General features: G+C 33.0%; 1 protein-coding gene across 13 annotated transcripts in view; it reads left to right on the top strand.

The window, feature by feature from the left end:
• Positions 1 to 26,452, top strand: part of LOC114325428 (muscle calcium channel subunit alpha-1) — a 759,065-nt gene that overhangs the window by 124,056 nt on the left and 608,557 nt on the right. Inside the window, exon 1 of one of the 13 annotated variants that reach the window (XM_050663511.1) lies at positions 1,151 to 1,343. The exons of 11 other annotated variants lie outside the window; for them this stretch is intronic. The gene's annotated coding sequence lies outside the window, so the exon portion shown is untranslated. Of the gene's footprint in view, positions 1 to 1,150; positions 1,344 to 3,713; positions 3,718 to 26,452 lie in introns of those variants that run through there. One more of the 13 variants, XM_050663512.1, reaches the window with a different exon arrangement.

Genomic DNA, 26,452 nt, shown 5'->3' with positions numbered 1-26,452 from the left:
CCCCAAAAGAAGTTTTCACTTTAAAAATTTATTTCGCCAAAGCGATGACGGTCGCGATGACGTTGTCTAATTCAATACTTTTCCCCCATCTAAATAGTGCACAACTTCCTTAAAGAAATTTTTACTTCAAAAATTTATTTCGTCGAAGCGATGACGGTCGCGATGACAGTCGCTAATTTAATACTTTTTTCCCATCCAAAAAGTGCACAGCGACTCTCAAGAAGTTTTCACTTCAAAAATTTATTTCTTCGAAGCGATGACGGTCGCAATGACGGTCGCCAATTTAATACTTTTTCCCATCCAAAACGTGCACAACGTCCCTAAAGAAGTTGTCACATCAATACATATACGTACCAAATTTATTTCGCCGAAGAGATGACGGTTGCGATGATGGTCGCGAAATAAATCTTTTTTCCCCATCCTAAAATAGGTTTTACATTGATTTTAAATTAAATACTTCTATATGACGGTCATATATATTAATGACGGTCGCGATGACGGTCGCGATGACAGTCGTGATGACGGTCGCGATGACGGTCGCGAATTCAATGCTTTTTCCCCTATCCAAAAATCGCACAACGTCCCTAAAGAAGTTTTCACTTCAAAAAAATCAAAAATACACCAAAATTTAGACCTCCAGCAAGGTCGAATTTACGTAAAAAATAAAAAAAATCTAGGAGTGAGGGCATTTTGTCTGTCTTAACAGGGGGTATTTATCCTTTATATATGAGTTTTCAAACCTCGACAATATTTTGGCAGCCATATTTTTGCATTTTTCAGATTTTGAATTACTTATAACTCGAAAACTATCAAGTTTAGAAAAAAATGACAAGAGACCTTTTTTGTTGAAAATGACCGAAAATATCTAAAAAATGGAGCAAAAAGGGTAAGTTTTGAAATTTGTTTAAAAAAATTGTTTAAACAATTTCTGCACAAAAATTTCACCCGGCACCCTTCAGATTTGTTTGACGGGGACAATTTTGAACAGGAAATCGCAAAGGAGCGAAATCGGAAATACGTTTCCTACTTCCTATGGGAGCAGCCTCACAACCTGGACTATTTAGGGAACGGGAACGCAGGCGCGCCAATTACGCAAGAGTTTCAAGTGATGAGCGTCGCTGAGGACGCCGAGTAAGCGTGTCAGTCTGGCGTCGGCGTTGTCCTAACGGCGCATACAACTTCACTTGACACAACTTCACTTCTCTTCTCGTACTTTACATCACATTCGGAGTTCACCTCAACTTTAATAAACATCACTGAAACTGCTGAACGGTTGTGCATGCATCACGGTGTTGATGATTTCCGTTGACGTACCCTCTCCCTAAAATGTAGCCCTGTTACAGGTAGGTTTATTTTTTATTTTGACTAGATTATTCTCGCACTTATTCAGGAATTTTCGAGACCTAGATTTTGAATTTTCTGGTTCATTGGCTAAGCCGAAGCAAAGGGAAAAAATAATATTCTGGAAGTAGCTAAAAAAAATTATTTTAATTTAATGTGAATAAAAACAAAAGACAAAAAATATTAGAAAGTATGGTTGAGAAGTTCTTGAGTGCAACAAGACAATAGCACTACTAATGGACATTCACCTACTTTTTCTATATTTATATAAACAGTCAATTATCTTTGCTTTATTTATAAAAAATTATTTATATACATACTTATACATATATTTATAAATTTTTTTTCTACAGCTGTTTTCTTGTGGTGTTTCTTTCTGTTTTTTAAACTTGTTGGGAGTAATCCATAATCTAAAGACTTTTTATAAACACAATTTTTATATTGAACAATGTTGGAGATAACATCATACTCTGCCTCTATTTAGGAATTATTATTATTCAGGAATTTTCGAGACCTATATTTGAAATATTTTGGATTATTGGCTAAGCCAAAGCCAAGGAAAAAATATTTTAATTTTGGGAGTAGATAAATCATTATACTTTATTTTAATTTGAATAAAAAAAGGCAACATAATAGACAGTATGGTAGAGACGTTCTTCATTTCATTCATTTATTTTATTTTACAATTTTTTTGGCTTTATTTATACAAATTTATTTATACACCTATAAAAATTCTTTTCTGCAACTGTTTCTGTTTCTCTTCCTTTCTCTTTTTTCAAATTTGGTTTTTATATGTACAATACGGGACAAAAATGTTCTTCCGGCGACAATATTTATTAGGATAAATTATTATTTATTATGATATTTAATATGATAACTCTATTGACAAAATAATGTATTTTTAATATCATTTTAACATGATTTATACATTTAATAAATGCATAAACTATATTATATTTTTTTCACAAATAAACGCTGTGAAGATTTTAGCTCGTTTAAAAAGGATTTTCTTAAGATGATTTATTTTAAATCGATATACTTAAAATAACTTTCAGAAGTTGAAGTTTTTTATTGAAAAGCCTCTACGGGCAAGTTCTTTAACGTTTTGTTATATTTTCAAAACAAAATAAGTACACTATTTTTATAACAAAGTTACTTATATTTATTCATTCTGTTTTAGGTAAGTAGCTGTCCGTCTAAGAACCCAACAACTCTAATAGAATATCAGGTACACGATCTCTTATTTAGAAATAAAATTCGCTATTTATTTGTTAGCATCCTTAGTAGGCGAGTGGCAGCAACCCCTAAAATGATATACCGACCACGAAAATACACTTTCAGGTGAATGACGAATTTTGGTTATTCTTGATCTGAATCCTAATATTAATGAACTTTATTTTTATCTTAAGTTGGTGGAACATGTGCAAATATCAAATTTTAAGCAAAAATGCGAAAAAACAATTTAGATGATTTTTCAAATTGAACTCGCTGTATCTTTGGTTGCTGTTAATATTTTTTTTCGAAAATTGTTTTGTGTTATCTTTGAAGTATTTAAATAACAATGAGATTTGTTCGAGCTGTTTAAACAAATTAAAAAAGAAGTTGTTAATTTGTAAACATTTTGTCGTCAGATTTCCTTAGTTTCATGTTTACTTAAAAAACTTGGGTAACAAACTTTTTAGTTTATAATTTTAACTAACACTGCACTAAAACATAAGTCATGAAGAAGTTTTTTGGAAAATTTCAAGTCAAAATATGCAATAGGACCAATGGCACTCCCCCAAAAGAAATGCCTATTCTCGAGATACTGAACACGGTGTGGTGAATGGCTAATTTTGGTCATACTTTATGTTTTTGATGCTTCTGAAAACGAAAATGAGGTTTATTTTGAATTTTAAGTGGGGAAGCATTGTTAAAATCGCAATTTTACACTAAAAATTAAAAGCCATTTTTTTATAAAACATTTTGTGATTTGTTGTCCTTAATATTTTAACATAAATTTGATTAAAAAGCTAAATTTCAAATTTTGTTACTCATTTTTTTCGATTAAACTTTGCAATTCAGGAATCTCACCTTTTACTTTAACAAATTCATAACTTTTATTATAATAAGACTGATAGGTTAAATCAGGTTCCATTGTCTTCAGAAATGTAAACAATATTACTACCTATACAAATTTCAGAAAAAATATTAAAATGGAACAGAGTTGTAGCGAGTTAAACTTGAAAAACGTGATTTAATTTTATTTTCAGTTTAGGGTAAAATTGCGATTTTGACAATGTTTCCCCAAATAAAATTTAAAATAAACCTCATTTTCGTTTTCATTTCCATTAAAAACCTAAAGTATGACCAAAATTAGCCATTCACCACAACGTGGTGAGTATCTCGAGAAATAAGCGTTTTTTGGGGGAGTGCCACTCGTCTATAACGTCACATAACTTTTTCCCTTTGCATATTTTGACTTGAAATTTTCCAGAAAACTTCTTCATGTCATGACCTATATTTAAATGCTGTGTTCGTTAAAATTATTATAAACGAAAAAGTTTGTCACTCAACTTTTTTAAGTAAACATAAAACTAACAAAATCTGACGACAAATATTTAAAAATTAACAACTCCTCTTTTAATTTTTCTAAATATTTCGGACAAATTGCATTGTTAAATACTTCAAAGATGATACAGTAAAATGTTCAAAAGGAAATATTTACAGCGACCAAAGATACAGCGACTTAAAATTGAAAAATCATCAAAATTTATTTTTCGCATTATTGCTTAAAATTTGATTTTTGAAGATATTCCACCAATTCTAGATAAAAATAAACTTCATATTCGGATTCAGCGACCTCGAAAACATCAAGAATGACCAAAATTTGCCATTCACCTATCATGGTCGCTTTTTCGATTTCTAAGCATCAAATTAGGGGTATGCCGCTAGCCCACAGGAAACAAACTAAAATATAATTATAATTCTGATTAAAAATAAAAGTACTGTGTTACAAATTCATATGATCTCCAATCATTTGCAAGTTCGTTCAAAATAATAGTCACAATATCATTTGGTAGGTACATAATTAGGGATTAAAAAATTATTATGTACCTACCAAATTAAAAAATTAGATTAAAAAGCAACCATTTTCTTCTTCTTTCTCATAATCCTTATTGCCCTTCAGGGCGTCGGATATAGGGTTCCGCCTTTTATCCATTCCTTCCATGCACTTCTACTGGTGGCCAGGTTCTTTATGCCTCAAGGATTTGGTCCATCCATGTCTTCCTCCATCTTCCTTTTTTCTTTTGTTTCTCATTTTGACTTCATATACCTTTTTTGTTAGTCTATTTTGCTCCATTCACTCTATGCGGCCAAACCAGTTCAATTGTTTGTTTTCGATTTTCCTCATTATCGGCTTGCTCCAGCTCTCTCCTAATATCTTCATTTCTAAATCTTTCAAATTTTCGTAACTCCAGCTATTCTTCTCATGTATTTCATCTCGGTCGCGTTTATCATGGGTTCATGTTTCTTTTGCACAATCCATGTGTCCGCCCCATATGTCATTATCGGATTAACTATGCTGTTATATACCTACTCTGAGTATAGTTTTGTTATCTATTTCTGATTTTCCAAAAATTATTGTATTACTTAATGAATAATACACGTTAGTAGCCTTCTTCAGTTTATTTCTTATTGCCATGTCCGTTTTCACATCATCTGTTATAATATTTCTCAAGTATTCAAAAGTAGATATTATTTGTTCTATTTATTCTATTACTTGTTTCTTTACTGTTATATTGGTATTCCTTTCTTTTTTCTCAGCTTTATTTATTATCATAAGTTTTGTTTTATTTAAATTCATTTTCATTTTTAAATACGTTAAAAATATACAGATTGGTTAACATTTTATTGTTTAAACAGAAAAATTAATTGATTTAAAATATTTAGAATAATACAGTATATATTGTTTAGCTCTCGTGTCTGCTTTGTAATCTATTGCATAATTAATGTGACCCATTTCCAAAAACAATATTTTTTATAATTACTTACTTGTTGTAAAAGCAATTATTTAGTCAAAATGGCCCAGTTTTTAAATAATGGCCAATTAGTCAATGGTGGAAATATTAAGGCTGCAGTGCGATAAGTTTTGATTAATATTAATGGCGGATATAGTTATGTGAAAAATCTCAAATTACGAAGCTGTAAGTTTTGGATGACGCTTAGTTGAAATATAATGTTGTCTTGAATCTGGAACTTCCGGTTATACCGGGAGTGGACGTCAACTTTGTTTTTGTAAATAGAATCTGATATTGTTATTTAAGAATATTTTATTCATGTTTATTTTACATGAAATTTGTACCAAATTGTTCTATACCAAAAATGAAGTATTTTCGAGATATTTCGAGTTTCTTTTTCAAAATTTTGAAAAAATCTTAGTCTACATTGAATGACGATACCGATGTAGACGGTAGTCTACATTAAATGGACACAATTTAACTAATAATTTATAAGCTGCTTACTTTTTAGAAGCAGCCATACGATCTGAGTTACATACTTTAAGAAATGAAGAGGCGACTTCAGCTTGGTATCAGCAAGATGCCTCCTTATAAGTTTAAGCCTGTTGCTCAGCATATTTACGACATGTTTGACGATAGATAGATTGCCAATCAGGGCCCGTTTCGTTGACCAGCTCGCTCTCCTGACTTATCTTCTCTAGATTTTGGCATTTGGGGTAACATTCAAAATTGTGTATTTTCCAAACCTGTTAGGCATAGGCGTAACCAGGGGGGGTTTTGGGGGTTGTAACCCCCCCCATTGGGATGTACTTTGAGCTCTATACGCTTAACACCATAGCCCTCAGAGACCTTCCAGTAGTTGTAACCCCCCCCCTTTCAGGTAGTTGTAACCCCCCCCTTAGGATCATCCTGGTTACGCCTATGCTGTTAGGACAAAGTAAGATATGAAAAGGAGAGTTTTACTTGCTTTTAAATCTCTAACAGCCGACCGTGTTTCCAGAATTACAAGACATAACTTAATTAAAAAAGATTTATAAATGAAATATCAATAAATTGGACATGTGGGGTAAATAGGCAAGTTATGCTTGTTGTTTATTGGTTACAATTTCACGTCACTAGCCTAATTGTTAATGAAAATTTCATTATTCAATAAAAACTAGGATTTTTTAAAAATTTTGAAAAAACCGAAATATTTCGAAAATACTTAATTTTTGGTATAGATCATTGTGCACAAATTTTATTTAAAATTGCATGTAGAATTCGAAAATAAAATAAAAATATTACCTACGTACTTAAAACAACAAAGTTAACGTATACTTCCGGTATGACCGGAAGTGCCATATAGTGCCACATTTTTTCGCTTTTTGCAGCTTCCTTATTGCTTTTTTGAACTTATAAGAGTTGAACTTATTAAGAGTTCCGTCAAACATTAATAACTTCATTATTGTGCACTTCTTAATATCAGAAATATCAGAAAGATAATCTGCATTATAATATCTATATATTATACTAATAATATTGATAAAAAAGGGAAACATATAGGTATCACGTTTTTCTGGGACTGATGTAACAGAAAGTTTTGTAACAACTGGATCTGTCACGTTGTAGATTAGATACAGATTTTATGCTGTGAACTAACTTATAAGGTCACGTTGTTCAATTTCAGGAATCCTATTAAAATTATACAAGAAATAGGAAATTGTCGTATTAAGTAATGCATTCTCTTGCAAGTTTTTTAATTATTTTGTCAAGTACCTATTGTTTCCTAATACCGCCAATTTTTAAAAACGACAGTTCTTTAAATAATGGCTATGAAAGTAGATTTCTTTTAGTCAAATCTGACATGATATTTATGTTATTTTAGGGTGCGGTGAAACTCATCCAATCCCAACTCATCGAAAGACATTTCATATATTATTATGTACACTTAAGTCGTAGACAGCCACTTCATCGAAAGCCCCAACTCACCAACTGGATATTTCATATATTATACATACATTCCACATTAACATCGGGTTTGCTTGACAGTAATCCCTATGAATTAATTAAATATAAAAAAATATGAAAAACATATTTTTAAGAAACGCTTTTCTTTAGTTACGAGTGACTAAAATTAAACATATAAAAAAGTCAACTAAAAAGCAAAAAATAAAAAACTTGAAAAAATCTAACACATTCGTCAAGGCGGGTCTTCATCGAATAAACGGTTTTCGCACCACGCTTTTCTTTAACGAATGTGTTAGATTTTTTAAATTTTTTTATTTTTTGCTTTTTAGTTGATTTTTTTATAATATGTTTAATTTTAGTCACTCGTAACTTAAAGAAAAGCGTTTCTTAAAAATATTTTTTTCATATTTTTTTATTTTTTACTTTTTAGTCTTAAACTTAAATATACGTCATGTTTATTAAAATATTTATAAAAAATATGATGTACAAACATGAAAAGTAGTCGGAATCGGCAAAAAATTTGTAACTTTATTGTTTATTTATGAAGCATAACGTAAACAATTGACGAAAAAAGTGAAATTATGTATAGTTCATAGAATTAGCTACAATCTGTAAAAGTTTCAAGTTTCTTCATTGTAAAAAACAAGAGAATTTAAGCATTTTCCATTAAAATAGTTTTTTTATTTAAACAATTAATAAACATAAATTTTTTTTATTGACTATTCGTGTATTGTTACCGCGAATGCATATGTCTGCAAATTTTCATTCATTTGCATTGAAGAAAAGTCAGTCAAATTAACGTCTAAAGATTTGATGCAAACTATTGAAGTAAAGAAAAGCGTTTAAAAATTCAATATTATAAATTAAATTACCATAAATATGCAAATACACTTTTCGTTCAGGGCGGTCCCTTTTACATACGAGTATTTATATTAAATATAGGTACATGAGATTCTGAGATTGTTTTCTTGGGGCATGTTAAACTTAGTAGGTACCTACCTATGTGTTTATGGGATTGCATTATACATTACATTTCTTAAATGAACTATTATTTGACGTTTCGATTTCCACTCCGGGAATCGTCCTGAGAAAATTAAAAAGAAAATTAGGTCTGAAAATTCTGGGAATATCTTTAAAACCCGAGGATGATTTTTTTCTCTGAAAAAATGTAAAACAAAACCGTTTATTTTACCGACTTAAAGCAACAGTAACTGTTTAATACTACAGGGTGTAACAAAAATACAGGTCATAAATTAAATCGCATATTCTGGGACCAAAAATAGTTCGATTGAACCTAACTTACCTTTGTACAAATATGCACACAAAAAAAGTTACAGCCCTTTGAAGTTACACGATAAAAATCGATTTTTTCCGATAAATCGAAAACTATTAGAGAATTTTTAATAAAAATGGACACGTGGCATTCTTATGGCAGGAATATTTTAAAAATAAATTATAGTTAAATTTGTGCACCCCATAAATATTTTAGGGGGTTTTGTTCCCTTAAACCCCCCCAAACTTTTTTGTACGTTCCAATTAAATTATTATTGTGGTACACTTAGTTAAACACAATGTTTCTAAAACTTTTTTGCCTTTTAATATTTTTTCGATAAACCAGTTTTAATCGAGATGCTGCTTCTTTTTTAATATGTTTACATAAAAATTTTGTGGGGGTTCTGTGCCTTTAAACCTCCCAAATGTTTGTGTGCGTTCCAATTAAACTATTATTGCGATACCATTAGTTAGACACAGTGTTTTTAAAACTTTTTGGTCTCTTAGCCTTTTCGTGATAAGTCACCTTTTATTGAGATGTGGCTTCTTTTCTAATATGGTTCAAAATATACCTCAAACTGTATTATAAAAAAATTCATATTATTACCAGGTCTCTACAATCGTACGTAACAGTATACAAATATGTGGTGGCTTTGACAAATATTCAAAATATCTCGATAAAAACTAGCTTTTCTAAAAAGTACTAAGAGGCAAAAAAGTTTTAAAAACATTGTGTTTAACTAATGGTACCACAATAATAATTTAATTGGAACGTACAAAATAGTTTGGGGGGGTTTAACTAAAATTCCTTTTTAAAATGTTCCTGCCATAAGAATGCCACGTGTTTATTTTCATTAAAAAAATTCTAATAATTTTCGATATATGTATCGGAAAAAATCGATTTTTATCTTGTAACTTCAAAGGGCTGTAACTTTTTTTGTATGCTCATTAGGACTAGGTAAGTTAGGTTCAATCGAACTATTTTTGGTCCCAGAATATGTGATTTAATTTATGACCTGTATTTTTGTTACACCCTGTACAATACCTCTAATAATCTAGTGTGAAAATGCTTAAAACTAAAGTCAAAAAAGTTAGGCGATAAAATAACCGTTGACCTACTCAAAACGGACGCATATGACCGGTACTAGAATTTCGCAGTTGATGAAATGGATTCATCTCTGAAAAATAAATAAACGTACCAGTTTTTGTTTTTCTAAATATGTAGTTTCTTTTTTGTAAATTTTTTCAAATTAAAAAAACGAAAAAATTTCCAATCGAACTTTCTAGAAAACGGTATCCTACCGGCTTAAAAGAAATAATACCTTTTGGTACCAGAATACCTTACAATTTAATAATCCAGTGTCAAATATACTTAAAATTAAAGACAAAAAAGTTATTCGATAAAATAACCGTTGCCCTATTGGTCGAATGCACAATTCATCGAATGTACAATTCGTCGACGAACATTTGATCGAATGGATTTTTCGTCGACAACCTTATTTATCTTTAGGATAAACGGATTAATGGTGACAAACGACGGATTATTAGTTTTTATTTTGTTAACTGGAATATTGTACAGTGAAACTTGGATAATTCGAATCTCAGGGGATTGTTAAAAAAATTCGAATTATCCAAAAATTCGAATTAAAAAAACAAATCTACAAAAGCATCTGCAAATGATAAATATCAGTAGTTGATCATTTTTATGGCTTGGAGATGTTTTTGTTCCTATTCTTGCCCGAGTTTTGTCAACCTAAAAAAATGGGCTAACAAAATTCGGCCAAAAATACCAATTAAAACATTTGCAAGCTATAAAAAAGATAAAAAAGATCGACTTTATTTTTTTCCAAAGCGGTCCGAAATTTTTAGCTGCTTTTTAGAATTTAGCTTCTCAGTAATGACAAAAGATTCTAAGATATTCAGAAAAGATAGCAGAAAAGTTCGAATTATCCAAAATATAATTCGAATTATTCACGACTTTTTACCATTACTTATATAGGAAATGCTAGGGACCAAAATAAAAATTCGAATTAAAGAAGATTTCGAATTATGGAAGTTCGAATTAGCAAGTTCCACTGTATTATACATATCTAATTTTTTTTTTGGTTTTGTTAATTTTTTTTCTAAATCTTAATTATTTTTAAATTTAATGAAAAAATTGGCTTCGGTGGGTGAGTAGACAGCAAATATAAACCGATATTTTAATTAGAGATGTTATACCGTTCTTTTTTTTGGTGTCGGCGCACTTGCGAACGGAGCATTTCCGGACAAGTCAAATTTGGGGGCACTTGCGGACAAGACGAAATATGCGAGATGCTAAGGTAAATAAGTTGTTAAAGAATCGAGGCATTTCCGTACAATGTTTTCGACTGCAATAATCAGTCAATATCAATGAAAAAGTAAAGGAATCGTGAGAATAAACTTCCCTTCACACTTTATCCAAGGCTTAGGACTGGCAATCTATAAAATAATTTTTTTGATATGGTAGAAAGAAAGTAACTTTTATATTGGCGTTTTTCCTCCATATATTATTTATTCCCTTTGGGTCTTTGTCGACGAAAAATCCATTCGATCAAATGTTCGTCGACGAATTGTACATTCGATGAATTGTGCATTCGACCAACTGTTTGTCGACCAAATGTTGTTGACTAATTTTCCGTCGACGAAGTGTTTTCGACCAACTTTCCGACACCGACGGAAGCCTATGACCGATACTAGAAATTCGCAATTAATGGAATCAATTTATCTGTGGAAGATAAATAAAAGAACCAGTTTTCCTTTTTCTAAATAGAAGCGTTCTAGAGGTATTTAAGAAAAACTAATTACAAGAGGCCATCTTCAAAGAGCTCCAGCTCCCTTAGGCAGGGCCCCCGCTACCATATGTGCAAAGTGTGCAATGCACACGGGCGCCGTCCTTTAGGGGCGCCAAAGCCCGGGGTCAAAAATTGCAAAAATTGCAAAAAAAGCAAAGAAACAAATAAACAAAAATTAATTTTAAAATAAAAGTTGAGAAATTAAATAGGATTCAGTTTAAACACACGCTAAATTTGATTAGTATATCATCCAGTTACTGCCGATTCCCATTTCCGAGAACATGTCAGAAGTCAGGCATTTTAATTTATTTTGTTATGCTTTTATTCTGTTTGTTTCATTTTGATATTTTAGCCTACTAATAATAGTCCATTTAGTCACGGTTTTTGTCGTAAATTTTAAAGAACCGCTTGGATTGACATACAATTTGTCATACACATAGCTAACAAGAAAAGAAGTGATACCTACTGTGCCGATGTGTGCTTTTGCTCTGGGGGTGAAAGCGATATTCTCAGGGGAATACGCCCGAGAATATCTGGGGTATTCTCGGGGGTGAGAAAACATTCGTTCAAAATAAGTCCGGTATTGGATAAACTGACTAATTCTAAGCAACTTTTGTTATATATAGATTTTCACTAAGTCAATTATTTTCGAGTTATTTGCGAGTGAGTCTGAGTATGTTCATTTTTCAACAAAAAAAAAACCGTTTTTAGACGGTTTTTCGCAATTAAAAACTATTTTATCGAAAAAATACTTTTAGCAAAAATACTTTTAGTTTACAAGAAAGTGATAAAAATAAGTTATATATGAAGTCTGCAAAACCCACTAGAAAGCAGAGTTGTAGCTAATGAAAAGTAGGTTCTTATTCGTCAAATTCCAAATCAAATATTTTAACGTGAAATAACCAAAAAAATTAAGCAATTTTTGGGGGAAAACTCATTACAACTTCTTTAAAATGTTTAAGAAAATCTTTATTTATATGATCTGTAAGTTTCATCGGTTTAAAGTGCTTATTTTTTTAAAAATTTGGTTTTAAAGTAATTTTTTTTTTCAACCTTGAAAAAATTTCCTTTTCGAAATAACTATAAAATTAATTAGTGATACCAAAAATCTCAAGCAGTAAAAAATGTAGATTATGGTTTTCTGTAAGACAAAAATTGGAAGATATGGCTGTTCAAATTTTGCATTCATGATTAGTGACTCGTTCAGCCCTTTCGCCCTTTTAAATACAGCCTTTTCAAAAATAAGCACTTTGAACCGATGAAACTTCAGATCATATAAACAATACATAAGTAAAGTAATTTGTGGTGAAGCGGCAACGATTAATTTCATTTGGGATGCTAATTAGGGGGTGGGTTTCATGATTTTTTTTACCAAAAAAAGGGACCAACATTATTTTTAACTTACTTACTTTTGATGTTAAAAAATATAGCTTCTTTTAAACACTTTAAAAAAGTTGTAATGAGTTTTCCCTGATAGGTGCTTGATATTTTGGTTATTTTACGTTGAAATATTTTATTTGTAATTTGACGAATAAAAACCTCCTTTTCATCAGCTACAACTCTGCTTCTACTGGGTCTGCAGACTTCATTTATAGGTACTTACACCATTTTTTTCACTTTTTTATAAGCTATATTTTTTTGATAAAATACTTCTGAGTTATTTGCGAAAATCCGTCTAAAACCTTTTTTTTTTGGTGAAAAATGAACATAAGTTTACTCGCAAATAACTATTGAAAACGAAACTAACGAAAACTATTGAAAAGTATTGACAGAGGAAAATCTTTATAGAAGAAAAGTTATTTAAAATTAATCATTTTATCCAATTCCGGGACTTTTTTGAACGTATGTTTTTTCACCCCGGAGAAGGGGTGAGACTCACATTCTACAGTTCAGTTTTCTGGTTTATTTCAAGCACCTACCTACCTTCAAAAAATAAATAAAAAACGTTATCCAAAATGCCTTAAGGGGCGCCAAAATCCTTTTTTGCACACAGGCGCCAGTACCCTTTACGGGGGCCCTGCCCTTAGGAAGCATTTTCGGACTAGGTGAATTTGGTTAAATTGTCTTAAAATTATCTGAGGGATCTTCGGTCTTCGTTTGTCGGCAGAGTTTCTGGACACCCTATATTGTACTTACTTAATATAATAGCATGAAATCATTATTCAATTTCTAAATATGTATATTCTTCCCACTGGCGGATCTAGACATTTGCCTTGGGTGGGAAAATTTGACTTGGGGGAGGGCGGGGGAACTTTAAATGAAACACCAACTGAAAGACATAAACATAAAAAAGATAAACCCAAACTACATAAAATAGATAAATAATAAATTATATGCATTAAGTTCCCTTAATTTTCCTAACTAGCGTGTTTAATAAATATATTTTTGTTTCAACAATTTTTTTCTTTAATTTTGAATCTTGTTAGGGGGGGGGATTTTCCCCTTTTCCCTCCCCGTAGATCCGCCACTGAATGTCTTCCATATATTTTATTTTCCTTAATATGTATGCGAGTTGGTGTGTATTATGAATAGGGTCGTATTAGACTTGGTGCCCATACGTTTTGGGTATATCGGAGTTGGGATGTGATGAATTATTGGGATATTGATGGATAGGTATCGACCTGTTATTTTATTCTTAGCTAAGCTTGGTTTATATTTATAATATTGATGGTCAGATAAGTACTTACCCTCACCGTCCGATGGCTCTACTACAGCAAGAGCGATCTACTATCGTTCTATTTCTGACTATTTGTACAGTTGAGTCCAGGGTTCTTTACCCGTCCGTCATCATTTAAAACATAGGTACGAAATAAGTCGGAAATTTACTCCACGCAACAGCAAGTGACAGAAAGTGGCCACTGTTCCGATCACGGGTTATATTATAACATTTGACGTTATCAAATAAATAGAATGTCAAATGTAAGTTTTGTGTTAAAATTTTGGTGCAGAATTACAGCTACATTTGAAATAACTTAATAAATTATTTAATATCATTAGTGATTAATTAACAATTTATAACAAAAATGTAATAAAATATTTTCTTGTCATTTTATTCACTTTGGCGGAAACTTAAACAATCATTCCTTAACTGTGTGAATGAGGTTAGCTTTGTATGTTGTAAAAATTAACTGTTTGTGTAATATAAAAATCTTCAAAATGCAAAAATTCGACATAAATACAGCAAAAAAATTCGACATAAATACAGCAAAAAAATTCAACAGACTGACAGCCACAAAAGTAAACAAACCAGAAACGTCACAAATTGTACTTAAATTCCTGAAAACATACCCAACTGTCTTTTTTTATACCTATCTCTTTTCGATGTTCTGAGTTTAGAGCGTTCATAAAAATAACATGTGTTTTTACTTAATAACAGGCGGTAGCTGGTTTGTCTTTAGTTTCATGCATGAAAGCGAATGATGCTAGATAAAAAGTGTGTGTTTTATCTCGCCAGGTATTAATGACACACGGGTAAAGAACAGGGCCGCCGAGAGGGATGAGCGGGCCCCGGTAAAAAGTGAAGAGGGGGCTTCGGCAAAAAATAAAGAGCGAAAAAAAAATGTTTAATTTTTATAAAAATCAAATTATCAATAATAAGTAATGAGAAACATTTCAAATATAAATTTTATTAAATTTTGCTGATATTTATAATAGTTGAAATATACCTAATAGGTACGAGTTTTCTGATTGGCAAAGATCTCTATAATTTTCAGAAAATTGCATGATTTTACCAAATCACTCTTTATGCACAAAGTTGCTAGGCCAGTTAACCAATCCTGTTTCATTGTAGATCTCATACTCGCAACATTTTTTAATGTGAGGAAGACAACTAAGGCCGATGCCACATTATGCGTTTTGACCGGATGCGGTGAAAACGCATCCGTTTCCAACGCAACCGGACCGACCTGTCACACTATGCGTTTACTCTGGTGCAGTTTGTAAGCGCGTACCGATGACTCAAAACGCATCCGTTTCCAACGCAACCGGACCGATCTGTCACACTATGCGTTTTCACCGGATGCGGCAAAAACGCATCCGGTCAAAACGCATAATGTGGCATCGGCCTAAGGGATATTTCCCGTAGTTGTCGCAGAAGACTGCTTCTGCGACTGTCATCGGTAATGTGCAAAATAGTCTTAACGCAATAACGACGTTGGAAAATAATGATTCCAATTTGAGATATTTAATGTTATTAAGTAAATCTATTGGAGAAAGATGAGATTCACCAATATTATCCTTGTAATATGGCTCCAAAATGAAAAATTTCATCTACCAATTCTTCACTAATGTCTTCTTTATAAAGCAAGCGTAATATACCAATTTTTTTCTTAATTTTGTCGTCATCTTCATCTCGAAATGTCCATAAAATGTTAAATTGCGAATGAATTTCATTTGTCGCATTAAATCTTCTGATTAAATTGCTTATTACACAATCTATGACAATATTAAATTTTTCACAGCGAAATATTGCATCTGGCTCAAAATTAACAGTCGCATCACTACTTCTTCTTATTTTGGCATCATAAGCCTGGATGGGTAATTGCCTGTCTGTCTATGTCCTTCCATTCAGATCTCTTTTGTGCCCCTCTTCTCCATTCTCTTATGTTCATGGTTTTCAGGTCGTCTTCCACGTCATCCAACCAACTCGCTCTGGGCCTTCCTTTTTTTCGGCTTCCATTGTAAAATTTTCTTTGTTGTTTTTGCATCGTCTTGTCTCTGCACATGTTCCAGCCATAACAGTCTTTAACGTTTTATAAATTTTACAATGCCATAATCTTCATTTAATTCATGAACCTCGCCGTTTCTCCTGATCCTCTATGTGCCGTCTTCCTCTTTATACATTTCTCAGTATTTTTCTCTCGAATATCCTGAGTTGGCTTCATCTTCTTTCGTCATTACCCAGGTTTCACAACCATAGGATACTACAGGTTTAATCAATGTTCTGTACATTGCGTCACTACTCATCATCAATCGTGCTACAGCCCTATGAAAGAGCCTCGACCTTCCCAAGTCTATTACGCTAGTCAGTCCTATCCATTGCCAACCGTTGCCAGTTTGCTGCGCCTATTTTTCTCCCATCCTCATTTACACCATCCATCCATCTTAGTTTTGGTCTACCCCTATTTCTACTTCCCACAGGTTGTGACATAAAGATTCTTCTAGGAGGGTTGTTATGCTGTGATCTTGCTAGATGTCCTGCCATCTTAGTTTTCCTATTCTTATAAGAGATACTACGTCTTTACCACCCAATATATGTTTATGTCTGTGGTATACCTCGTAGTTGTACCTCCTCCTCCAAATACCATTGTCACAGATGCCACCGAATATGTCTCCGATCCATATGTCAACACTGGTTGTATAAGGGTTTTGTATATGGATATTTTTGTTTTTTGGCTTAAGTTTCTGCTTCTCATATGTCTACTCAGTCCAAAATAGCATTTGTTCGCTAGGATTATCCTTCGCTTGATTTCTTCCGTCATGACGTTCTCCTTGGTGATCAGGGAGCCTAAGTATGTGAATTTGTCCACCACTTCAAAGGTAGAGTTATCAACAGAGAATTGGTGACCGATGTTTCTGGTTCTATTGTTGGGTGTTGATGCCATCATCTTAGTTTTTTCCTCGTTTGCTTCCAGGCCCATATTTTTTGAGGCATTTGAGAAGGTGGTATACATTTCTTCTAGTTTGCGTGTTGTGCGGGTAACTAGGTCCATGTCATCGGCATATTATCCCAAAATTTGGGATGATTTAATACAAATATTTCCTCTGTTGTCTATTTGAGTATCTCTGACCGCCTTTTCCAGAGCTATGTTGAAGAGGAGACACGCCAGCGCATCTCCATGTCGCAGCCCAACATTCGTTTCAAACGCCTGTGATTGTTCGGCCTGTATTTCGACTTTGCAAACGACTTTACGCATTGTAGCCTTAACCAATCTTATCAGTTTATCAGGGATGTGGAATTCATCCATGGCTTCATACAATTTATTTCTTAAGACACTATCATAGGCCGATTTAAAATCTACGAAAAGATGGTATGTGTCTATATTGAATTCATTGGTTTTTTCCAGTATTTGTCTTAGCACAAAGATCTGGTCTGTTGTTGATCGACCAGGCCTAAAACCACTTTGGTATTCTCCAAGAAGCTCCTCTGAATGTGCACTTAGGCAACCATATAAGATACTCGAAAATATTTTGTATTAAGGAGGGTTATTCCCCTATAGTTTCTACATTCCAATTGATTACCCAAACGATTCCAATACACCACTCTTCCGGGATTTGTTCCTCATTCCATGCTCTCAGTATTATTTTATATATTTGATTCGTCAGGGTAGCACCTCCACATTTAATAAGTTCCGTGGATATACCATCACTTCCTGGAGATTTATGATTTTTTAGGTCACAATAAAACACTGAAAAACGTTTGTTTTCTATACTTCCACAAAATTTATTTTAACTATGTTATTACTACAGCTGTTTCGGCAAAGTGCCTTTCTCAAGTGAACATTGTACATTGCTTTCTCACTTGAGAAAGGCACTTTGCCGAAACAGCTGTAGTAATAACATAGTTAAAATAAACTTTGTGGAAGTATAGAAAACAAACGTTTTTCAGTGTTTTATTGTGAGATAAAATGAACTTCCATCAAGTAACGGTCGAATCCATCAATTATTTTTTAGGTGTTTTATTGCATCCCGTACTTCTTGAATTGATGGAGGCTCTAATGATATTAAGGATATAAGGATAAAAGGATAAGGATATAAGGATACTACAGGTTTAATCAATGTTCTGTACATTGCTTCACTACTAGCCCCAGGCAAATCATCAAAAAATTTTACAGTCTTCTTTATTTGATGTAAATAAAATTTTTCGTTTTTCGCTATTTGATGTAAATTATGCAAAAAAAGTGAAGAGCAAAAAAAAATAGGAAAAATTACGTCTTTGGTCTGGTCTGCGCCGGGCCCCGGTAAAATGTACCGGCTGTACGGCCCTCTCGGCGGGCCTGGTAAAGAACCGTGGACTCAACTGTACCTGTTTCTAAAATTTCAGCCAAATCGGATTAGTAGTATTGTTTTAACCGCGTGTGAAAACGGGCGTGTCTGGCGACACGCGACACTTTATAAAAATGGCAAAAAAACAAAAGTATCAATATCGGTCGGTGATTCCATATTTGTTTTTGGAACTGAGATCGCACAGCGAAATCGAAGATCGTTTGGATGCTATACGCAGTGGTGAGTCTTCTCCTTCGATAGCGATAGTCAAAAATTGTTTAAACGATAATACAGGCCAACAAAAAAAAAATATTTATGAAACTTTTCTTACAGACTTATGTGAATCCTATGTATTTTTTGGCGCTAAAAAAGAATGTGAAATTAGATTTTACGTATCACCCACAGTTTTCCCACAATATGATACTGGTTTATTCTACATTATAACAATTTGAAAAAGACAAAATACCGAGACACAATAAAAATGATACATTATTAGAATAATGCCTTTTATATAATTCGTATCTTGTAATAGTATAGGTCTGTACAATCATTTCAGGAGTCAATGCTTTTGTATTAATTTTCTTTCTCCTTTTTCTGTTAAACTTCTCAAGTAGGTTTTTCTCCTACGAGAGGCATTCTGTTGTTCCCGATGAAGTGACCAACACTAATCTCCCATCATGTTGGTGTTCCTACGTGCCTGGCATTGTTTCTCCATCACCTTGATATCCTGGTGGTATCGTTCTCCTTATTCTTCACTGACATCACCCAGATTTTCAGGAAAAAAGTCAAGGTGGTTATGCAAAAAGTGGATTTTGAGGCTCAATAGACATCTCAAATCTTTAAACTTATCTACTATAAGCTCGTAGTTAGGGTCTTTCACATTACCTAAAAACTTGGTTATAACTTTTTTGAATGCAATCCAAACTTCTTTTTCCTTAGTAGTAATCTTGGTTTCAAAGGTGGAGCCGAACATCCTTTTACGAATATCTTGTCTAACAAAAACACCTTCTTTCAATTTGGCTTCTGATAGATGGGAAAACTTTTCACTAAATACTTGAAACATTCTCCATCTTTAAACAGGCCTTGACAAACTGTTTCATTAAGCTTAACTTGATGTGGAAGGAGGATGTTTTTTGGGTATACCAAAGGTTTGTACAAAATGTTCTTCTCGTCAGGTGTTAAAATATTTTTTATGGGCCATTGTTTTGTGGACCAGTGTTTATCTCTTGCTCTACTGTCCCATTCACAAAAAAAAAACATGGAAACTTTGTAAATCCCTTTTGTTGACCAACTAGCATGCAAATAACTTTTAAATCTCCACAGGTCATCCAATTGTGAGCTGAATAGCTGATTTTGTATAGAATTGTGTCAAGATTTTCATGTATCTTTCATATGGACTGAATGAGCAATAGGAAATGAAGCATAATTGTTTCGATTATGTAAGAGTACAGCTTTTAAACTTGTTTTTGAAGAGTCTATAAAAAGCCTCAAATCATCCTTATTATACTCAATAACAAACTCATTAGACCACCAATATCATGACAGTAAACCAAATCCCCTTTCTGCCTAAAAAACTGAGTGAAAGAATGGTGGGTGATACAGCATTTTTAATATAATTTTCTCACACTAAAATATATAAGATAGAGGACATTTTATTAAAAAAGTTATCCCATGTGCCCCAAAGAGGGAGGATAACGTGAAAAAATCAACGATCTCTTATTGGCAAACGGACGAGTGAAAGTGCGCGAGATAGCCGAGACAGTACTCGTCTCAAAAAACAGCCTAAAATTTTGGGCATGAGAAAGCTGTTATGTCGGCGCGATTGGTGCCACGTCTGCTCACTTCGAACAAAAAACGCAATCATGAGACTACTTCAGAGCAGTGTTTGAGGCTGTTAAAGTACTTATTGGACCGCCATAGTATTTTATATATATCTTTGTTCAATTGCCATTTTTTATATTTTTTTTGTTAATATTTTAACGTACTTCTTAAATTTTGGTAGGGATAATCTACGAGTCCTTTCTTTTTCCAGTTACTCATGACCTTTAGCAGTATTTTAACCGAGTAAACAACCTAAAGTCAATCTTGATCAGTATTTGTAACATGTTTATCTTGCAAAACGTTTCTAACAAAATGTACTTGATTAATGCATGTTTTATTCAGATAAAAAATATTAGTCCCTTCTGTTTCTTGTTTTCAAATTTCTCTTAAATGTCGCGTCATTTAACAAATTATTTCTTCTTTCTCCATAAGCAAACATTTATGAAAATTTCCTACAATTTATTTCTTGTTATGTTGGGCACAGTTTCCTCACTGTTCTCTATCTCTTCAATGCACTTCTCTTCTTCTTCTTCAGCCTGTTTGCATCCACACCTGGATAAAGGCCTCTCCATGAAATCTTCACACTCTCTGTTTTGTGCTGTTCCAATGTGCTTCCAATTACATCTTCCACCTTCGTCCTACTTCACACGTCGTCGTTTCATATATTATGTTCTCTGCTCAGAGATACTCCCAACATAGCTCGTTCAATGGCTCTCTGTGTTGTTTTTAATCTATTGGCTGACAACTTTGTAAGTGTCCAATGGTGCTACATTCCAAAACGACATACATTCCAAATAGAGCCTTCTTCTTCTTTCTTCTTCTTTTAGCCCATTTCTATCCAACTTTGGACATAGGCCTTCGCCAAATCTTTCCATTTCCGTCTGTCCTTGGCTGCGTTTTTACAGTTAGTTCCTGCAGCTTTTACAATATCGTCCTTCCATCGCATCTGAGGTCTTCCTTTTCCTCTTCTTCCTCTCCACGGTCTCCAGTTTTGTATTTCAGCATTCCATCTTTTATCTTCCTGTCTCGCATTGTGGCCCTCAAATCTTCATTTTATCCCTGTTATATGTTAAGTTACATTTTTTACTTTTGTTTTATCTCTTATCCATTTGTTTGATTTTCTGTCTTGTAGTTTTATTCCCAACATGGATCTTTCCATTTTTCTCTGAGTTATTTCAATTTTGTTTATGTTGGCCTTTGTTAATGTCCATGTTTCTGAGCCATACGTCAGAACAGGAAGGATGCACTGGTCAAATACACGGGTTTTAGGTACTGTTGTAAAGTCGGGTCCATAGATATTTCGCCCGTCGGCAAATTCAAACAGATAACATTTGTATTGTTACGAAATTCGAGTAACCGATGTCCCTTTTGTTAAGGCACACGCCGGTATTTTTACAACCGAGTTACTCATTGTAAATCAATCAGTTTAACACTTGAAAATGTATACTTGGGCATTAGTACAGTTAAAATTGTTAGACTATTATATTTAGATGAAATATTAAGCAATAGAATTGAAACTTTTTCTACTTTTAAGGACAAAAAAGCAAGTTCATTAGCGGAACGTGAATTCAAAATTATTCTGCAGATTATATTTGAAGCAATATTTGATTAAAACATCTCATTTTTGGTGGTAAAAATATATTAAATACATATAATAATTTGTCTGGACTAAAGGTGGTAAAAGGTGGTCTGGAGTTATATTTTTGTTTGAATTTGCCGACGGGCGATAGATAGATGGTGTCAACTTTATCTTTGTACTTTTTAGTAACCACCTTAACTTTCCAAATGCTGCCCACGCCAATCGGATTCTTCTCTGTACTTCAATTGTTTGGTTCTATTTATTAGCTTTGATTATTTGACCCAGGTATATATATTATTGTGTATCAATTTATCAATCAAAGATAGAATAAAAATTTATTTTTTTTTAATTTAACGCGGGCACATAAATTTGATACACCCTGTATATTGATTTGTAACTAGTTATTAGAAGGTAGCTTTTACGCAGTGGGTTTCTCCTTAACGAGTTTTTCCCTGAAGAACTTTGAAAGACATTTGTAAATAAGTGAAGTAAAAGACAATTTATTTCGGATTATAATTTTAAAAAGATTGTTTGTTACGGGAAAGGTAAAATCCACAGGTAATTTTAATTATTACTTGGTAGTGAGATTTGGAATTTTAAGCATGTTTGTTTAAACACAAGAATTTTTGTATAATTTCCGAAAAGTGATTAGTTTGAGTAGAAGTATTGTTTGAAAGAATGCCTGGTTTTTTCGAATGGAAAAGAGAAATGTTTCTGATTGGCTTGGCAATTTGGAAGGGGGAAAGAGGTTTTGAATATTCAGACAGTTTGGAAAAGAGACGATTGTGTGGTCGGCATCCGAGAAAGGCAGTCGAAAAGTTTTCGCAAAGAAAGTTCAGAAGCAAGTACTAGTGGTTTTGTTTGTTAGTGGAGAGTAGCTGAAAAGTGGAACGGGAGACAAATCAAATCGAGAAGAAATACCTCTTTGATTCTGTAAAGTCCAAGAGAGTAAGTTACAAGATTTATCGTTATTAAAATTATTTGTGTCACCAAGTAAAAAAAGATACGTGGGTATCAGGAGATTATTATTGAGAGAAAGAGAGGAGAGAGTTTTGGAGTTTATTGAACGAGTACTGGTCAAAAGCGGTCTGGCTTGTGTTTTGGAGAAATAGTTGCTGGTATGCTGCTGGATTAATGCTGAGAACGGAGAGGGCTTTGATTGGTAGCCTAACATAATCAACAAGGAAGAGCTGTTTGGGTCAAGAGGAGACATCATTGTGTGTGAATCAAAAAGGTCAGTCAATAACTTATGTGATAGATGTTCTTTATAATCAGAAGTTAATATATTTGCGTAAAAGCTTATGAATTAAGGTTCCAACATTTCAATAATTTAATAGGAAGTATAAGTAGTTTTGCAAATACCTAAATTTGTTTGTTTAGCTTATTTTATCAGGAACAAAGCGGTAAATATTTGTTTAAATTAGATTAATTATATGGTAAAAGTTTCATTTGGACAATTATGCCCACAGGATTTAATTGATATATTTTCAGAGCATTGCTTTTGATAATAAAGGTATTTGTATATGCTTATTTATGATTTTTCTATTTATTTCCTTTCCTATTTTATCCCGATAAGGATCAACTAAGAGATACTGAAGCCACGAGAAAGGATAAGTATAACCTAAGATAAGTTTAGTTAATTTTTATGACAAAAAGGCACACTGAGATTTTTTATTAATTGTTGATGTATGATTTGCGTCAATTCAATAATTAATTCAATAAATACTCGATTAAAATAAAAGTAATAGAAAGCAGATCATAACAATATATATTCGTCAACAACCTCAATATTGACATTATTTATATTTACATTTATTCTGTCGTTTGTATTTGTCATGATTTTGGTTTTACTCATGTTCATTTTTAATCCTATCTTCTCCGATGCGTGTAGTAGTTGAGTCAGCATTGTGGCTATTTCTTCTTGGTTGGCTGTAATAAGAACAATATCATCGCAATATCTGAGGTGATTGAGATTCTTCCTGTTATGTTGATACCCATGTCTTCCCATTTCAGTTCTTTAAAGACGTCTTCCAGAGCTAAGGTGAAGAGTTTTGGGGATATTACATTTCCTTGTCTTACGCCTCTACGTATTTCTATGGGATTAGTTTTGTTTGTTTTATTTTCCCATTAGACTGTCATAGTTGCTGTTTTATAGATGTTATGTAAGAGTTGCCTGTATCTGGAGTCTATTCTGCTGTTATTTAGAGCTTTTTCTATCGCCCATATCTCGACAATATCGAATCCTTTTTCATAGTCTACAAAGGATAAACATAAATCTAGGTTGTATTCGTTTGCCTTCTCTATCCTAAATAGAGCCGTGCCTCCTCTAAAGTATGTCTCCAACCATGCCTGTCCCACGCCGATTTTCTCCAGGTTCTTATATCTAGATAATCTTGCGCGTCCACTTCCACTTCATCCTACCACCTTTTCCGTGGCATTCCTTTTGGTCTAACGCCCTGCATTTACTATCTAGACATCTTTTCAGCAATGTTTCGGTCTCCATTCTTGCTACATTACCAGCTCATCGAAGTCTCTGAAGTTAATGGTTTTACTTACATCTCCATACTACGTTTTCGTATATGTATAGACTTAAATATCGTCCTTAGGACTTTTCTTTCAAAGTTTTGTTTTTGTGTTTTCTGTCGTCATCCACGTCCCACATCCATAACATGCTATTGGTCTGATATCAGTTTCGTAGACCCCCAAAGAGGTTTCGTAGAGTTTCAAAACATACGAACCACTCTGCAGCACAACTCTGTGTAGCCACAAAGTGGCTGAAATAGGCGATTTTTATAGCCCCAATGATTATGTAATGGACGCCACACTGGCGAGGATCGGCGACCGTGGCCAGCCATTGTCGCTAGCCACTATCGCTCGTGTGGAATGGCACGTTTAATTTACGTAAGAATTTACGGGTAATCATCGGAAGCTACTCTGTGGAGCCACAAAGTAGCTTCCGATGATTACCCTTAAATTCTTAGTGCTGCAGAGTAGTTCATCTGTTTTGAACCTGATTTTCCATGTCCAGTATGTATTTTTAGAGTGGAACACATGAGCGAATGAAAAATAATCTTTGTCACCTTTTACTATTCTCCTTTGAATTTCTACTTCTTCTGTTCCATCCGTGTTTAATGCAACTTCCAAATACGAGAAATTTTCTACAGTTTCAATATAGTCTGTTTTCCCTAGCTTTTGCCTGTGTTAGCTTTGTTTGTCTTTCAAATGTTAATGTTTTTAGTTACGAATATATTCCTGCCACCTCTTCCTTTCTGCGAGACATAATGCTGATGTCGTCGGCATAAGCGGCAATATTCTTTCCTTGTCTCTGCGGTAACCGTTTGAGTACTAAAAAATTCTCAGTTCTTTCCATAACGCTCTGTATTCATCGTTCGTTCGAAATCTAGTTTTATGTTCTTTTCTGAGTTAAATTATAAGTATTGCAAGTATCATCAGTCATCTATGGCTTACGGTTTGTGGAAACCGGTGTCGTATAGTCAGTCGTACAAGACCTTCAAACAAAAATGAAAAAGATTTTCTTTTAAGAATAAGTTAGATGTTTCCTTGGTATTGTAAACTTGCTGGTACGAACTTGGTGGTGTCAACTGCCCTGCTCCTTCATGTGAATAAACTCCTAAGATAAGTTCTTTTGAACTCCGGATAAGCATTGCCGCTATACCTTAATGTATTCTAATATAAGAGTATGTACTCACATCGTCCTCCTTTGTTTTTTGTTTCCATGTTGTTGGAACTTGCATCTCTTCTTCATTCTACTGGGCAATCTTTTTTAGTTCTTGTTGTTAGTTTTTGGATCCTTAGACTTCTCGTTTTTTTTTATTTTTATTAACTTGATTTGATCCTGGCTATTAAATGAATATATGGTAAGCATTTCAGTTTATAGTATAATAGGCTTTCATACAAACAACAAAATATGTGACACCTTGATTGAAATTTTCTTAATAACACAGGTGTTATTAAGAAAATTTGTTTGCATTAAATGCAATTGAAATGAGACAATGCAAAAAATGAGACAACAAATGTTGTCTCATTTTTGTTTTTCATAAACCTATTTCTTAATCTCCTATTTTAAGAAAAATCAATCTTGTCACCCTGTTATTTACATTTTGACAGGCAATGACATCAGTCACTTCGCCGTTTTTGTAGTTTCTTTCCATAATTTTGCACGATACATCTTAGCTGCTAGATTTCCTAATTTTTTTGTTTTGTTTTTTAGCCTTAGGTTCAGGAACTATTTAGCCAGACAATTTATTAATAAGTAAAAAAATAGATTTCCTAATTTATTATACGATATATTGTATTTTTAATCGTAAAAAAGTAATAATTATTAAACTGATTAGTTTATTCTGTAAAGAGCAATAAAAAAGTTTAATAGTCAAACAAAATGTTGATAGAGTAAAGTTTACCAGTTTTAATAAATAATTGAATATTCTTTAATAGGTAATTAATTTACACTTAGTGCTTTTCTTCCGGTGTGACGTGTGACCTGTGACTGTGCCTTTGGCATGTGCGACACATGCATTGCTATTAATAGAATTTGAGTAAATAATTTAGGAATAATGGATTTTTACTTGTTTCAACAATGTGAAATACATTAATATGTTCATTTTATTTAAATTGGTGTTTATGGTATAAAATCGTTAAACGCCATGTTTATGGCATACAGGGTCTATCATTTA

The sequence above is a fragment of the Diabrotica virgifera genome, chromosome 10 (genome assembly GCF_917563875.1).
Source record: "Diabrotica virgifera virgifera chromosome 10, PGI_DIABVI_V3a".
Lineage (NCBI taxonomy): Eukaryota > Metazoa > Arthropoda > Insecta > Coleoptera > Chrysomelidae > Diabrotica > Diabrotica virgifera.
Note: the sequence above shows the minus strand (reverse complement) of the source record. Positions and strands in the feature narration are given on the sequence as shown.